This window comes from Xenopus laevis, chromosome 8L (assembly GCF_017654675.1).
Source record: "Xenopus laevis strain J_2021 chromosome 8L, Xenopus_laevis_v10.1, whole genome shotgun sequence".
Taxonomy (NCBI): domain Eukaryota; kingdom Metazoa; phylum Chordata; class Amphibia; order Anura; family Pipidae; genus Xenopus; species Xenopus laevis.
Window position 1 is genome coordinate 123,643,058 of NC_054385.1, and position 9,589 is coordinate 123,652,646.

Below are 9,589 nucleotides of genomic sequence, written 5' to 3' on the forward strand. Positions count from 1 at the left end.
CGTGGGACCAAGGACTGGGGAGAGAAACATAGGGGGTTATTTATTAAATTCCGAATGTTAAAAACTTGAAAATTTTGATTTTTTTTTTTTTTTACTACAAAATCCAAATTCTTAGTGGAAAAATAAGGTTTTAAGGTGGCCTGTGCTGGAATTAGCCCAAAAATCCAACTCAGACTTTCGGCCTTTTCTGTCAAAAATCTGGAAAATGTGGGCTTTTTGGGGAAAAAGCCCCAAAAAAATCAAAAAATTCTGGAAATTATCAGAATAAAACGTACAATTCGGATTTTAACTCGATTTCATGGAGTTTTCCCCCGATCCGATTATATTATGTTTTTTTTTAATAATAAATAAGGTAAAATCGTGGATTCTAGTTTGCACTGACTTTTTTTTAATAAAATTATCAGAAAAATTCGGATTTTGATAAATGATATCCCCCCAGTTTAGGGGTGGCAATGGGTTCCATCAGGCTTGCTATGTAACTTTTAACCTGTACCCTGTTGGTGTGAACCCTTTTTTCCCCAAAGAAGACATATCATACCGGAAACATTACTGGATTCCCTCAGCCTAAGCTAAGTAAGGAATGTTCTAGAATAAACTATAGTAACTGCTCCAGTCCCTGCCCCTGTTATTGTTATCTCCCGGCTACGTTAACACCACACTGGTGGCAAAAGGGCGTAACCCTAAGTGTAGTTCATATACCGTAGAGGAACATATTAATGGGACAGACACACTAACAAATAGGTTGCCCTTGAATTGATGTGTAACAATTAGAGGCAGACACTCTATAAGTCTCGAACAGCAATTGCCCTAAGAACAACTGTCAGTAATCATAATCTGCCCATCATCTGAACAGCAGAACCGACTGTTACATTTGTGCTCGGATATTGGAACTATAATCTTTGAATGTGAATTTACCCCTGCAGTATAATGTTGATGTGCCTTTAAAGTTAAATGCCAGCTAAAGATCCAGTACAACGTCACTCATGTACATTCTGGGTGCCAGTGGACCTTACTACCACCCCTCTGCAGTAAAGCAATTAGTATGGTCCAGTTCTTATGCGCTAGGTGCCTTCCCCTGGGTTTGGGTAAGAAGAGGTGGGACACACTAAAGAGGAACCTAGAAGTTAATGTGGGGTAGGGGGCTGTTTTTTAGGCAACTGATTTACCTTATGCCTTAATAGAAATAAAAGGTATATACAAAGTATAAGGCAGGACTATGCAGAGAACATTCCATAGCTGTCTATTTTCTTCTGTACATATCAGTGGGAGTTGCCACATGTATTTTTCCAAGACCTTAACAGAAGAGCAGCATCTTATGGTTTAAACATGTTTCTTTTCCTGGGGCAACATGCCAGTGGAGGCAAACAGTATGGCAACTCTCTGTAAAGGGCCTGTTGCTATGTATAATATGGTATAAGCACTGTTATAAATACTGCACTCACCTACAAGTATGAATGTACTCTTTTACAAGTGCCACCTGCCTCTAAGAAAAATCATATGACAGTACAGACGAAGATCATGTAACGGCGTGCCTTTACGATACTTTAATAAATCAGTCAATGTTTTATCATGTGTTGTGGCCTCTGCTTTATTTATAGAGAAAAGGTTATATCTGTAAAATAGAAAATTATCCACAATTCTTTTAGAACCTGGTGGTACATTTCTTATACCATCCACTGCCACTCTTGTTCCTTACAGTGATGTAAAGTCTATCTAACAAGCTGCCCAGGCTCCTTTTCTGTCAGTCTGTGACATCACAATAAGAAATGCTGTTATTTTTGGATGAAGATAAGCTATAAATAGGCTCACTTCCCTCTAATGACCTGACCTTCAGCATTCCATTACGGAATGTACAACAGGTCAGACACAGGAAAGCCTTTGCATAATATTGGCTTGTAGAGCAGGTATGGAATCTGTTTTCTGCAAACCCATTATCCAGAAAAGTGAATTACAGGAAGGCTGTCTCCCATTTTATCTAATGAACCCAAATTATTAAAAATGATTTCCTTTTTCTCTGTAATAATAAAACAGTAGCTTGTACTTGATCCCAACTAAAATATAAATAATCCTTATTGTAAGCAAAACCAGCCTATTGGGTTTATTGGGTATGTTTACATGATTTTCTAGTAGACTTAAGGGATGAAGATACAAATGACAGAAAGAGCTGTTATGTGGCAAACCCCAGGTCCAGAGCATTCTGGATAACAGGTCCCATAGCTGTACCGAAGCACTGAGAAAATCAAGGTTGCCCAATAGTAACGGGCAAAGTTCTCCCATTTCTCTTTGCTGAAAAATTTTCGAATTTCGCGAAACGGCTAAAAATTCACAAAAAAATTGTGAAACTCGAAAATTGATGCCTGCAGACGCGCGTCCGAAAAGTTGCTTGCATCAATTTCGGCACAGCCATTAAATTCAATGGGCGTCAGAATAGTGTTGACGCGTTGCGATTTTGACTTTTCGGACACACATCCAAATTTTTTTGACGCCAGCAAATTTTCATAGGAGATTCGGGAATTTATACACTGGCGGCGAGACGCAGAGATTCAACGCAAATTCGCGTTAGGCAGATTTATTCGCCCATCGCTAATGCCCAAATGTAAGCCCTACAGTTCCCCTAACTCTGGCTGTCGGTGGATGCTGAAAGTTATATTTATTATAACAAGGTTGTAGGCACATTTAATGGTTAATCTTGTCTTTTATACGATGCTCGGTGGGATCTGGGCTCTTTTCTGCCCAAGTGACTCAATTCACTGACCTATGATAAAGCTGCCTCACAAAACACTAAAGGCTCCTTATTCAGGTCTCCCCTCCCTTTATTTGCATTTAAATATCCCAAGCAGCTCTGCAAAGATCCATATGAATAGCGAGGAAGGCCGACTTTACTTTCAGACCAATGTTGGTGGTATACATTTCCATGGCAACGGAGAGAAAAAAATAGCCGGAATGGTCTGATAAAGAGCAGAATAAGGCCGAGCCTCTTTCCCTTCCATAATGCCTTTGGCTTTCATTCATTGAGATTAGTTAATAAGTGATTAAATGCCAGGCTTTTCACATTTCCACTGTGGTTACAGCCATCGTCTGATTGTGTATGATTAATGAATAGCAATTTGTGGGCTAATTAATTGAATCTAATCTACTACGGTCCTCAGTGTAAATCTTATTGTGGCCAAGAAAAGATGGGTAGCAAATAGCTGGTTATAACTGATGGGACTTTAACAAACTAAGATAAAGGGGCACAGTACCTCCCCAAAGTATTCATTACAGGGACATTGCCAGTTTTTTGTAATTTATTGCAACCAAACTTGAACTACAACTCCTAATCTGAACTAGTGGAGTATGCTGGGGGTTGTAGTTCCATAAACCCTGAAAGAGTAAAAATCTCCCTAATTATAAATAGAGTTTTCATGAATGTTATGCTATCCAAAGATCCATTGTAATTTGCACATCGTATTCTTTAGGGTCGGACTTGGCCATAGGGTTGCCACATCTTTTCTAGAAAAAAATACCGGCCTTCATATATATATTTATCTTTTTCCCCTATTAATAACATTGGAATCAGCCATTATTTTTACTGGCCAGGCAACCCTACTTGGCCAGTGGGAAAAAAAGGGGGGGGGGGTACATTTATGGTTGCCCATTCTGTATGTACCACTCAACTTGTCTTTCTTTTAGGCAATGTACATCTGTGATTACCCCTTTGCTGAAGCGGGCTCCATCTATGGTTATTTATCTTTATACACCACCAACTTTGCACATTTCCTAGGCAGGGTACATCTGTGGCTACACATTCTGTGGGTAACAGTTACCTTGCCCTCTGTCTGGAAATGGTACACATCTGTGGTTCCTCAGTATGTAACACTCATCTTGCCTTGTTGTTAGAGCTGGCTACATCTATAGTTACTAATTCTATAGTTACTCACCTTGCTCCCTTGTTGGGCTGGCTACATCTATAGTTACTCATTTTGTAAGTATAACTCACCTTGCTCCCTTGTTGGGACTGGCTACATCTATAGTTACTCATTTTGTATGTATCACTCACCTTGCTCCCTTGTTGGGCTGGCTATGTCTATAGTTATTAATTTTGTAAGTATAACTCACCTTGCTCCCTTGTTGGGGCTGGCTACATCTATAGTTACTCATTTTGTATGTATAACTCACCTTGCTCCCTTTTTGGGGCTGGCTACATCTACAGTTACTTATTCTGTATGTATCACTCACCTTGCTGACTTATTATATATTATATTACTTAGACAGGGGCCCAGGGAATGTGCACTGACCCATTTGGATATGCCAGTAGCACTTCCCTTATACTTATATATATTTTTACTTAGCAATGCGGGTGCTCCCACAACCCCCCTTGTGTATTTGCTTTTACAGCCTGTAGCTTTGGCTAAGCTTCTTGTGGCTTGTAGCACCCCCTCATACCCACCCCTATTAATTAATAGTGGCCCTATGCTTTTAACTGCACCATATTTATACATTTTTGTCAAAAATGGGCGTTGGTTTGGGCAATCACTCTCTCTTAAAAGCTGCAATTCAGCAGCGGGGGAGGATTTAGCCCTCCAGAAACCAAGGTTCAGCAGACTTTTACTTTTTACTTTACTATTGCTATTATGCAGAGAGACACAGGATCCTCAATACTATGACTGGTAGGTAAACAAGTTAGGGACCGCCATATGGGGTTTACCTTGACGTGGTATGGTGGCTTTTCAACTTTATGATCATAACTTTGCAACTAAAAACCCCTGTCTTTGTTAACACATGCATTTGCATATCTACTGAATTACTTACACAGGGGCCCAGGGAATGTGCACTGACCCATTTGGATATGCCAGTAGCACTTCACTTATACTTATATATATTTTTACTTAGCAATGCGGGTGCTCCCACAACCCCCCTTGTGTAACTCACCTTGCTCCCTTGTTGGGACTGGCTACATCTATAGTTACTCATTTTGTATGTATCACTCACCTTGCTCCCTTGTTGGGCTGGCTACGTCTATAGTTATTAATTTTGTAAGTATAACTCACCTTGCTCCCTTGTTGGGGCTGGCTACATCTATAGTTACTCATTTTGTATGTATAACTCACCTTGCTCCCTTTTTGGGGCTGGCTACATCTACAGTTACTTATTCTGTATGTATCACTCACCTTGCTGACTTATTGGGGCTGGCTACATCTGTGGTTGCTCATTCGATATGTCCCACTGGCCTTTCCCATTTTGGGACAGGGTACCTATGCTGGTGCTTAATCTGTCAGTAACACTCACCTTGGCCTTTGCCTGGCGTTAAAGAATACCTACAGAGCAATAACTTAGTAAATATCTCTGATGCTTCTTTTAAAAGGACAGTAAAAGAAAGCCAAAGGAAATATTTCACATATTATATATTCCTGGGGAGCCGATGCATTACATATCACGCATGTAACAGCTGGTCGTTCTTTGCATTGTGAGTAGGGACTTGGGAACAGCAACATGACAAAGTAAAGTGAGAGGCGGATGATCAAATCTCACTGGGCGCAGCCATTTCTGGTATATTTTTTCCATGCAAATTAATTAAGCCTTTGTCATTATGGGGGATATTATTATAGAAACCTATCTTAAATCTCAACATCTATGGCCAGCTATAGAGAGATTGCACTGGGACCGACAAAGATTTTTTGACCTGGCCGATCAATTTCCCGACAGATGTCGGACGAAAAATCGTAAGATGTACGATCGTTCGAATACCACTAACCGCACGATAATTTCGAAGGATCGGTCGGGCTTCCCTAAAATCGGTCGTTCGGCAAGAAGAATCGTCGCGTCTATGGGGACCTTTAGGGCACAGCATCTTCAAACAATGAGTAAATCCTAGTACTGATTAGGAAAACAGCTGTGCCTGGGGTACCAAGGAGGTACCAACTGGAATTGCAAGAGTAAATTATCAAAGTGCCTGTTCTGTCTTGTGATGTGGTATGAACTTATATTAGGATTGTAGCAGTTGCCTTTCATATGCATTGAGTGTCCCCAGTTGCTTTTCTATAGATAGTATTGGATGAGGAATCTGTAATTCCTTAAGGTAAAGCTGTGGATATCCCAAGCACAGATTTTAAAAGGAAACTATCGTGAAAATTATAATTTAACATGTTTCCTCATACTGAAAGAAGAAACTTTCTAAATACAATCAATTAAAAATCCTGTACCATGAAATAATCACATCCTTACTCTCAGCATCTGTTTATTTTCACTCTGTCTTCTTGCAGGGGGCAGGTGTCAGATTTTCATTGACAGTTAGATCCAATATATCTTTTAGGGGGGCTTCCTTTCCTAGCAGATGTGTTAGAGCTTACTCAGATAACAGACTCCAGAACAAACAAAATCTAACACAATAACTAACTTTGGGACAAATTCTGCAGATAGAGAGTCAAGATTTCCAGTGATTTTAAAACAGAGAGCTTTCCTACATATTTTAGGCAAAAGGAACTCCCCAAAGGCTGCATTGAGTCTAACTGTCTCCCAACTCCTGCACAAACAGAGAATAAAGAGAGACAGATGCTGAAATGGGGAGAGCAAAGATTACCTTGATTATTTCAGAAAATTGTAATTGATTATATTTAGAAAATTTCTTATTTTAGCACAATAAAGCTTATATAACATTTTCATTCTCGCATTAGTTCCTGTTTACAGTCAGCTGACCCCTCCAGAATGTTTATACATAAGGGAAGTGGTCTTCTTCTGCCTTGGGTGGTCCATCCTTTGGTCAGAGCCCTTTTAGATCATAACAAAGTTCATGAGCTTTGATGAGCTAAAACACTGTAGGACAATTAGGTCCTGGTCTTCAGCCAAAAATGTCCGGTGATCCTATAAACCCATTATAAATCTCCTTTTCTCATTTTGGGAAATGTCACATTGCTACATGACATGAGCCATATCTCCCAAAGGGGAAATATCTATCTATATGTTCAGCTGATGCAACTGCCTGCAACTCTCCAGCAAGTTTATTTCCAAGTTCTAAATAGATGAGAAGGAATCTGCTCTCTCATCTCCATCACATGCTGTAAAGGCCTCTATTAACGTTCCATCTCAACGCAATGGCATTTGTCCCATGACAGAGCAGATTTCATATATTTTAAGAATGAATCCGCCCCAGCAGCTGCCACTACGCACTGCTGAGGATTTAATCTGCTAAGGGATCGGCTTTGTCTTTTCCATTTGAAGTGAATGTATTAAAGACAGTGAATATATTTTCTCATTTACAGAACTTTAAGAAATGCAAATAACCCCCCCACATGAACTCATGGCCTGTGTTATACCCCTGTTGGGGTTCCATATACATGTAGAAAAATTACTTAAACCTAATCCCCCATAATAAAAGGCACTAAGTTTGCCCAGGAGCATTAACCAATAGTAACCAATAAGATGTTTGCTTTTAAACAGCTGATCAGTAAATCCTACCTGCTTATTGGTTGCTATGGGTTACTGCTCCTGGGCAAACTTAGTGGGGCTCATTTATCAACACTGGGCAAATTTGCCCATGGGCATTTACCCATAACAGCCAATCAGTAAATAGCTTTTTAAAGACAGCTCCAAGTAGCAATTTCATTGGTTGCCATGGGTCACTGCCTATGGGCAAATATGCCCAGTGTTGATAAATGACCGCCAGCATCTAGTGATGAACACATTTATTCGCCAGCCATGGATTTGCGTAGAAATTCCGGAAATTCCAGTGAAAATTTGCCCATAAGAAAAAACGTCCATTGACTTCGGAAGACTAAAGCGATCCATATGGCATCCCGCTGGCGCTTCACATTCTTGCCGGCGGCGGGAAGGCATTACAGGGAGATTGGTCACCTGAAGAAGATGCGACTAATTTCCCCGGGAATCTGCATGTGTGCCACCACCCTAATGCATTAGGAGAAAAAAGTCACCATGAAAAAAAACGTCCATTGACTTTAATGGATTTCGCGAAATTTCGCCGTTTCGCAATTTTTTCCCCAGTTTCGTGAATTTTCCAACTAGACGAAATGGGACAAATTCGCTCATCACTACCAGGGTCTTTCATTACATAACCCACAACGTGTCCTCTACTGTGGCTTTTACTAGCATGTCTTCCATTTGGCCTTGTTTCTACTCAAAAATCAGCTTTTTTCCAATGTGGTCACCACGGGTAGTTACGCTTGAATCAGTTGCATCTGATGCATGAAAACTGATGAGTTGCTTTTGCACTGTTATTGGGCACAATTGCACTTTCCGGTTGGCATCACTTTGGGCACTCACCCTTAAAATGACATGTACGGGCTATTCTTTAGGTGCAAGTCTTCTGCCTCTATTGGGATAGTCTGAACTGGGAACTCGGAAATTACAGCCACCTTCTGAGGGATGAAGTTGTCATGGTATGTATGGGAAGAATGCAATAACAGCTGCCTGAGGTCTAGTAACCAATAGCAACCATTCACCAGGAAGCTAGATTAATAAATGCATGAGATTAGTTGCTCAGGATCAGCGCAAAGTCTACAAATATCTCCATATAGACAGAGCTGGCACCATGACTGACACCACCCTATTACATGATATCACTATAGACAGCAGCAGGGGTCGGTGTGGAACTGTGGTGTGCCAGGTCTCCTGTGGGATATGAGACAAGTCTGCCATTGTAGTATAACAGGCAAGCATGGGCTAATAGTAGCCTGGATTGTGTTCATGCTGCTTTTTGTTTATTATATACCAAGCTGAGGCTTTTGTAACATTATCAACAGATGCTGCCCGATGCCCAACATGTTATTCAAGCTGTGTAACTAAATCATTAATCACTTCTGTGCTTACGAAGCTCTGAGACTAATTATATCTGGCCTGTTTTTCTTTTATTTGCTAGATTTTGTGAGATATAGAAGTGATGGTTACTTTCCCCCATACCTTAAAACCAGGTTATGTTCGATCTATTCCCTGTTAAAGAAAGAGTTAGGGGGAGTGTCCAGCCAGCGGTTACTTAAAATCAAAAAGCTTTATTCCAGGCTATATTTAAATGCCTCGTGAGGCATGAAACGCGTCAGGTGATCACACTGTCATAGAACAGGAAGTATGTTTCATGTAGATCTCTGTTTAAATGTAGCCTGGAATAAAGCTTTTTGATTTGAAGTAACCGCTGGCTGGATACTCTCCCTAACTCTTTCTTCACTGTTTGAATTACATATTTTGCTGGATTGGAGACCAGTGAGTGGAGGAGCATACAGCAGCGGGGGGTGCACCAAATGTGAAGAACATGAGACACTGACTTGTAAGTTTGCTGTGATTAACTATTCCCTGTTAAAGGCCAAGGAGTGCCTTCAACCGTAAAGCCACAGCTGTCCACCTTTCCCCATGTAGTCGGCCAATAATCAACTTTGCCACAAGTTCTGAGAGTTGCATTATGATAAAATGTGAATGTCATGAACCAACAAGTGTATTATAGTTGTAATGTTGGTGTGTAGGTGCATCTCAGGTAATTTTGCCTGGTCATGTGCTTTCAGAAAGAGCCAGCACTTCAGGATGGAACTGCTTTCTGACAGGCTGTTGTTTCTCCTACTCAATGTAACTGAATGTGTCGCAGTGGGACCTGGATTTTACTATTGAA